We start from the raw sequence: 7,553 nt of genomic DNA, 5'->3' as shown, positions 1-7,553 counted from the left end.
AAAATTAGCATTTTGGGAGTAAAACAGGGCACACATTTGTATTCAGAGATAGCCCAGATTTCTTTTCATTATACACAACTCACCAACCTGAACCAGGTTTCCATGACAACATCCTACCACCTCATGTCATGTTAGGAGCAGTTAGAACGGTGGTAAAATATTTATCTGAAAGGGAGAAGAGGTACGCAAGACCAAGAACACAGGGCAGCAGTGAAAAGGCAGAAAGACACAGACAGAAAGAATTGTGTATTTTATTGATCGTCATGAATATGTCAATCACATGCCTCATTCGATATGGTATTAATTAAGTAAGCAATTAAGTTCAGAATGTATACGCCAGGTCACAACCAAAACAATGTCACTACTAAAACACCTAATATTTGCTACAATGAAGATAGGAAAAGTGGCAATTAAACATCTAACAACATAATTCATTTGATTCATAAGTAATTAAATCAATCAATACGCTTCAGACTAATAAAATCAACACATAAATGTTGCATGCTAATTAAATGTTAGATAAATCTGTAATAGAAGGTTAATCAAAATTATCACTACTGTGCATGGTTCTCCCTTTATTGCAACTTTTACACTATGTTTCAGTAGTGACAAATTTAGTGGGATGGTAAGGAATTCAGGACAAAATGTCATATATGCAATACAAACAAACTGTGTGAGTAGTAAATATCTCTATCTGATTTGCGAGAAATAGGATAAAATTAGCAATTTTTTTCAACCCTGTATTGTCACCACTTTTGTAGAATAACCCATATATGAGCCTTACTATGTGTCTCTATATAGGTCTTCAACCAGAGCCAGGTTGTGGTAAAGGTTTGCTTATCTTCTGGATCAACAATGCGCCATCTAGTGGTTAAGATATTTCCCCTGCCCATGTTTCATGTTCCACAAAATGTTTAACATCTGCATAAGTCCAATTCAAGGGTCCCAACAAAACATATAACAATAAAACCAACATCCAAGAGAGCTTGCAACTTCTTGTAGGATCATAGTCTTTCTTCTACAGTAGTGTACAGTAGGCTATACATAGGCTATACATGTACATCATACGTATGGGTACAACAGCAGCCCAGGGTTAGCTCTTATACTGACATAAATGGAGAAAACAACAAATAAGCTGCTCTTAGATACATTTATGTGTGTATTTATTGCTTTATTTACTATAGAACCACACACTTTTTGTTAAAACCAGATGTACCTATTTTACATTTGCCTGTATATCTATGGTTGGAACTCCAGTGGGCATGGCCCAGGTATGGGAGAAGTCAGCCCAGGTTTCTCAGAAAGGGAGGGAGGGGGCTGATAAAGGCCTACAGCTGCCCCTATCAGCAGCACCAGACTGGGGCTCTGTTCAGGGCGGGGCAGGGGGCCAGGGCGCTGTGACGCACTGTGTAGGAGTAGGTTGAAGTCCCTGAACACAGATCTAGGATCAGATTACCCCTAACTCCAATTCTAACCCTAACCCCTAGGAAGTTTAAACCTTATCTGATCGTAGATCAGTGGTTAGGGCAACTTCTACATATTCTGTGTTTGCAGGCAGAAGCATGAGTTGGCAGAAAGAGGGATCTCTCTGCTACCCTAACTACAGAGCATGGGATGAGCCAGATGAAACAATAACATACTGTTATGTTTCTATTTACTCAATATTGACTTCTAAATGAAATTAAAAGGTCATTACAAAATAATTACATAATCCTGACTAAATAGCAACTAAAAAACAACAAAATAATGACTAAATATCCAATGCTATTAGACAGAATATGTACATGTTTCTGGTTTGTCATCTGTTTAAATGTTTCCTCAGTCTGAAAGCACAGTATCCATATCCATGAAAATAGAGATCAAATCGCTTGACAAAAATCCATATTTTCCTGTAACATTGAGTTAATTAAGAAATCCCTTCCAAGTTGGATGAGCTGTTGTTCCTGGTCAAAATGAGAATTCCATAATAAGCTAGTTTTGTCTTTAGCACTGCATCTAGCCCCTCCACATTGGCTGTCTATCATCATTTCATGCCAACCAATGCCCAGCTGAGCCTGGCCCTGTCTGTGTTTAATCAGACCCCACCCACCAACACTCCACTCTCCAGAGTACTTTCCATGTACTGAAAGCCAACCCCAGACTTCATGTCAAACCTACATTCACAGTGTATTTTGTGTTTCACAGCTAGTGGAAGATAATTCAGACAGATCCCTGATTAAATAAATAAATGAAATACAGAGATGAGTTATACAGATGATGCAGATGTCCTTCACGCAGACTCTCACTTCACTGTTTTCTCATCACATCTCAACTACTGAACAGAGACTGTCTAAATGAACTCTGGGAAACACATAAAGACAGATGCATACAGTAGCTTCTAGATGTTTTAAAATGCATGCTTCAATTGTTGTAATTCAACCATGATTTTAGGCCTCATAAAGTTAGCTAATGTTATTTTAGCCCAATCTACAACCTTTTTATTTCATTGTATAATTGTATTATCTAATCCTAATGTTTAATACTGTGTTTTCATCTAACACTCTGTCATAGCATTTTTATCCACACTGTTTTAGTTGCAGTCACCTACAGCAGCACCTACAGCGGAGTCTGCCTGCTCCTGCCTGGAGCTCGTAGACCCGCCAGGATGGATACAGTCATGAGCCCACTTGACCCATCAACTTGCATGGAGAAAGAGGACAGCCATGAGATGAGTCCTGCAACATGATATTGTTGTTAAAAAACTGCACTTTCATGAGAAAAAAGTCTCAATATATTTCCCTGCTGATGGAGGTTTCTGTTGTACCTTTCAGGTCAAGGTCTAGCTTTGCTGCCTTATTAAAGGCATTAAAATAAGCACACTTTTTAGTGAATAGGGTGCGATTTGGGATGCAATAACAACGTGCAGTTACAATGAGTGTCCAACAGGTGACACCATTGTGTTAAGACTTCCAAGTCCTTGACAGACCTCTGCTCGGCATATCGCTGGTGTATAAGAATTGTCCTCTCTCCTCTGTCTACATAATTCTATCTGTCTAATTTAATCATAAGAGTTGCAGGTAAATAAGACTTATTACAGGAATGGAGATGGCTCTCTGTTGTAAAAACAAACTAACTCTCCCAAGGGGCTATAGCAAACACAAAACAGCAAGTGGAATATCAGAGAAAAGAAAGAGGGCATGATGGGACATCTGTGAAGATTTTCAGAATGAGAAGCAGACAGGAAGGATGTTGGTGACTGATCCATAGGAGATTAACTCTGACCTCTGTCATGCAGCCGGACACAGAACAATCAGTGTGCACAGCAAATTGGTGATATTTCAGTGTAACATTTCTAGTGTTGATTCAGGAGTGAAATTCACTCTGTAAGAGTGAAATTAACAGTCAGTGGTGTAAAATAACCAGTTGGTGTTCGCAACCAGAGTTACTGTTTTACACTGTGGAGAATAAAACGGTTCCATCAAAACCACACCCATCATTATCATATTTCCCAGCATGTTCTACTGCAGGTTGAATCTTCTTTGTTTTTAATATCTGTGTACATTGATTGAGTGATTAATCTTATGCTACACAAAGATAAATAACATTCTTAACTAATCCAATCAGTTAGTTAGACTTGTTGCACCCGTTACTGAAATGGTTGTTCCGGTTTAAATGGTTTAGGTAGTTTTTTTTAAATCAAGTTTCCTAACCCTGACAGTCATTCTGAATGCAGGTTGCAGTTGAATACAAATTCCGACGGTTGGATATCCTAATTTTGGCTGGATTCCAATAGGAATTACACATCATTTTGCAAGCCAGTATAATGTGACTTGCAAGCCTGATGTGGCCTGCAAACTATGAGTTTCCTAACACCGCTGTGTTAGGGTAAAACTAGGACATCAACTGGGCCAATATGTCAGGCCTTATGATATATGGAACGTATTGTCAGAGTTCAATTTTTATTGATAACATTTGCCTAGGAACTCACTTGATGAAAGCCACAGGTCTTTAAAAGGAAAGAATTCAACAACGATGTCTCTGTCACTAACAGTCATGGGTGTTAACTCTACAATTTACTCAAAAAGAAAAGGTACCCTTGGAAATATGCAAATTATGCTTTACACCATACAGTGTTAAAACAACACCCCCAAAAATATTTACTGTAACATTACAGGTGTTCATTTACTACACTGAGAAAGTGTAACAGCATCAGCACTAAGAAAAATGAGTCCAGTTGAATTTAAATTGAGTGTTATGTTTTACACTGTAGGTGTTGCGTAATACTCTACAGTAGAGCTATGCAAACACCACTATCAAGTTCCTTTGAACACTTTAACAGGAAAACAGAGTTATATAGTTAACACTTTCAAAAGTGTTATTTTAACACCAGTACAGTGGGACTCATAAGTTAATTGAAAATAATGTACATTTAACTTTTTCAGAGTTAAATGTACACCATTGATTTTGCTATGTGTGAGATCACACACACACACACACACACACACACACACACACACACACACACACACACACACACACACAGAGACACACACGCACACACACAAAATCAGTGGTGAGAGCGTGCTATGCATTCTCTTAGCTCTTCCTGCATCATAGAGGGAGTGTGAAGGAGGAGGAGAAGGAGGAGGACTGAACAACAGCCAGCCTTTCCCCTAATCAAGATCACTATCTCACTATTGTGTTGCTGTTGGATGGGTTGGGTCTGTTCATACTGTAGCCATGGGCTAGAGCCGTGTGTTGAAATGTAAGAAACAGGTGGAATGCATTCTCTCTCTCTCTCTCCTCGCTCACTCTCTCTCTCTCCTTCTCTCTCCCTCCTGTCTCTCTCCTTCTCTCGCCTTCTCTCTCTCTCTCTCTCTCTCTCCCCTTCTCTCTCTCCTGTCTCTCTCCTTCTCTCGCCTTCTCTCTCTCTTTATCTTGTTTTCTCTCCTCTCCCCCTTCTCTCCTCTCTCCCACTCTGTAATTATCTCTCTCTGTAACTGCGTTCCCTGCCTGGTCTCTCCTTTAGTGAGAGGTGAGGTGATACCTAGTTTTCTGTGTCAACTGGCGACCTCAGTATCTGTCAGGTGATGACTCATCTCACGGTCCACCCATGTGCGACTAAATGTGCTAGTCATGCATCGAAAACACAAACCCACACAACCCACTTTGAAAGCTAAAAATAGACTTTAAACGTTAAGATAGGTGGGACCTAGCCCATTCATAGACGCTAAGTACCTTCAGCGTCTATTCATGAAGGTATCGTATGGCCGGGGGAGTTTTGTTAAGAGCCCCAACGCTTCACATGCATCGCTTGCGGTAAGTTTTTGGGAACGTATCTTTCATATCAACGAAAAATACCCTAAAATGAACTCAAGGTTAAATGATAGGGTTAGGGTTCGTGTTCCCACAGTGCCAAATCTCCATGTTACAGTGCTTGTTTACAAAAGACAGACGGAAGACAGAGATGACCACCTGTGGTAATTAACTATCTATTAACTACTAACACCTGTGTGTAAGCGTAACTTGGGAGGAAGTGTAGCGGAAGTGTAGTTCATCGGCTGGAGGTACACAGCCGTATGGATCTGACCTGCTACAGTAAGTGTACATCTTTATTTGAAAGATTATTTCTCACTGATATGAAACATAGTTCCATATGTTTTGAAAACCGTATCACAAGCGATGATTATTAAAGTTTCCAAACGTTAAAACAGAGCGTCGGGAATGTAGTTCACATCGTCCCACTGGTAAGCAGTGCTTATAGCTGAGAACCCTTGGAATAAGGCAGAATGCCTTGTTAACGCCTTGGGATCTCGAGAGCAAAGTGGGACCCACAAACAAATAACAGGAATTTAGTTGAAACAAATAACAGGATTTTAGTTGAAACAAATAACAGGAATTTAGTTGAAACAAATAACAGGATTTTAGTTGAAACAAATAACAGGAATTTAGTTGAAACAAATAACAGGATTTTAGTTGAAACAAATAACAGGATTTTAGTTGAAACAAATAACAGGATTTTAGTTGAAACAAATAACAGGATTTTAGTTGAAACAAATAACAGGATTTTAGTTGAAACAAATAACAGGATTTTAGTTGAAACAAATAACAGGATTTTAGTTGAAACAAATAACAGGAATTTAGTTGAAACAAATAACAGGATTTTAGTTGAAACAAATAACAGGATTTTAGTTGAAACAAATAACAGGATTTTAGTTGAAACAAATAACAGGAATTTAGTTGAAACAAATAACAGGATTTTAGTTGAAACAAATAACAGGATTTTAGTTGAAACAAATAACAGGATTTTAGTTGAAACAAATAACAGGATTTTAGTTGAAACAAATAACAGGATTTTAGTTGAAACAAATAACAGGATTTTAGTTGAAACAAATAACAGGATTTTAGTTGAAACAAATAACAGGATTTTAGTTGAAACAAATAACAGGAATACTTGATGGTTTGGTCCACCCCTTTCTTAATGGATTAACACTTTAGTTTTTAGCTGTTATACTGAGGAGGACCACTGAGGAGAAGTGTCTAGAAAGCTATAGCAAACGTATCTCTGTACGGTAACTTTTAGAATGGAAGAATTATACTCCTCTAATTTACAAAGAAAAAATATCTCAATGTGTTTTCCTCCACTATATCCTGTAAGCCTTCACTCCATCCTGACCAACATAGATTGGTCTGAAAGCTCATTTGTTCTGGTTGTGCATTGTATTCAGCTTATTCAAAAGGGAAGTGGCTTTCTGAATTTCCTGCACGTAGTTTAGGGCTCACACAGGCTACAAAACAATTAAAAGGGAGGGGAAAGGCCTGCATGCCTTATAAAAGCTATTACACGGTTAAATTTGCTCGCTCTCTCTCTCTCTCTCTCTCTCTCTCTCTCTCTCTCTCTCACACACACACACACTCTCTCTGTCTGGCATTCTATCTCACTATCCCTCTCTTTCCTCAGTTAATGTGTCTATACAGAGAGAGAGAAAAAGAGTGAGTGAGAGAGTGAGAGAGTGAGAAAGAAAGAAAGAAAGAAAGAAGGAGAGAAACAAATTAAGAAAGAAAGAAAGAAAGAGAAGTTGAGGGAGAGAGAAATGGAGAGATGAAAAGAGAAAGAGAAGAGAGGGGAAAAAAGTTTTAAAAATAACTAAACGAGGTGGTGTCCCTTGAGGATTATTGACTCTGGGTAATACATTTACATTTTAGTCATTTAGCAGACACTCTGATCCAGAGCGACTTACAGTTAGGGCATTCATCTTAAGATACCTCGGTAAGACAACCACAAATCACAGTTGTAGCAAGTACATTTTTCCTCAATAAAAAAGTCAGGGCGGGATTCTGCTGAGAAGGTAGTTGCTCTGTTAGGTTTTAATGTAGCCTGGTAAGTCTCTCAGACCCTAGCTACTATCTACCCTGCAGCCATAATATCTCTTACATAGGCTTTTCATTAACATCTGAAGCTGCACTTTATAATAAGGACATATTGTAGGCTAGCATTAGGCCATAACGTATTTGAAATGATCTAATAATAAATGGATGTGACTGTGTAAAAGCTGACTTGTAGAATACATTAT

Source organism: Salmo trutta, chromosome 10 (genome assembly GCF_901001165.1).
Source record: "Salmo trutta chromosome 10, fSalTru1.1, whole genome shotgun sequence".
NCBI classification, from domain to species: domain Eukaryota; kingdom Metazoa; phylum Chordata; class Actinopteri; order Salmoniformes; family Salmonidae; genus Salmo; species Salmo trutta.
This window is presented reverse-complemented; position numbering follows the sequence as displayed.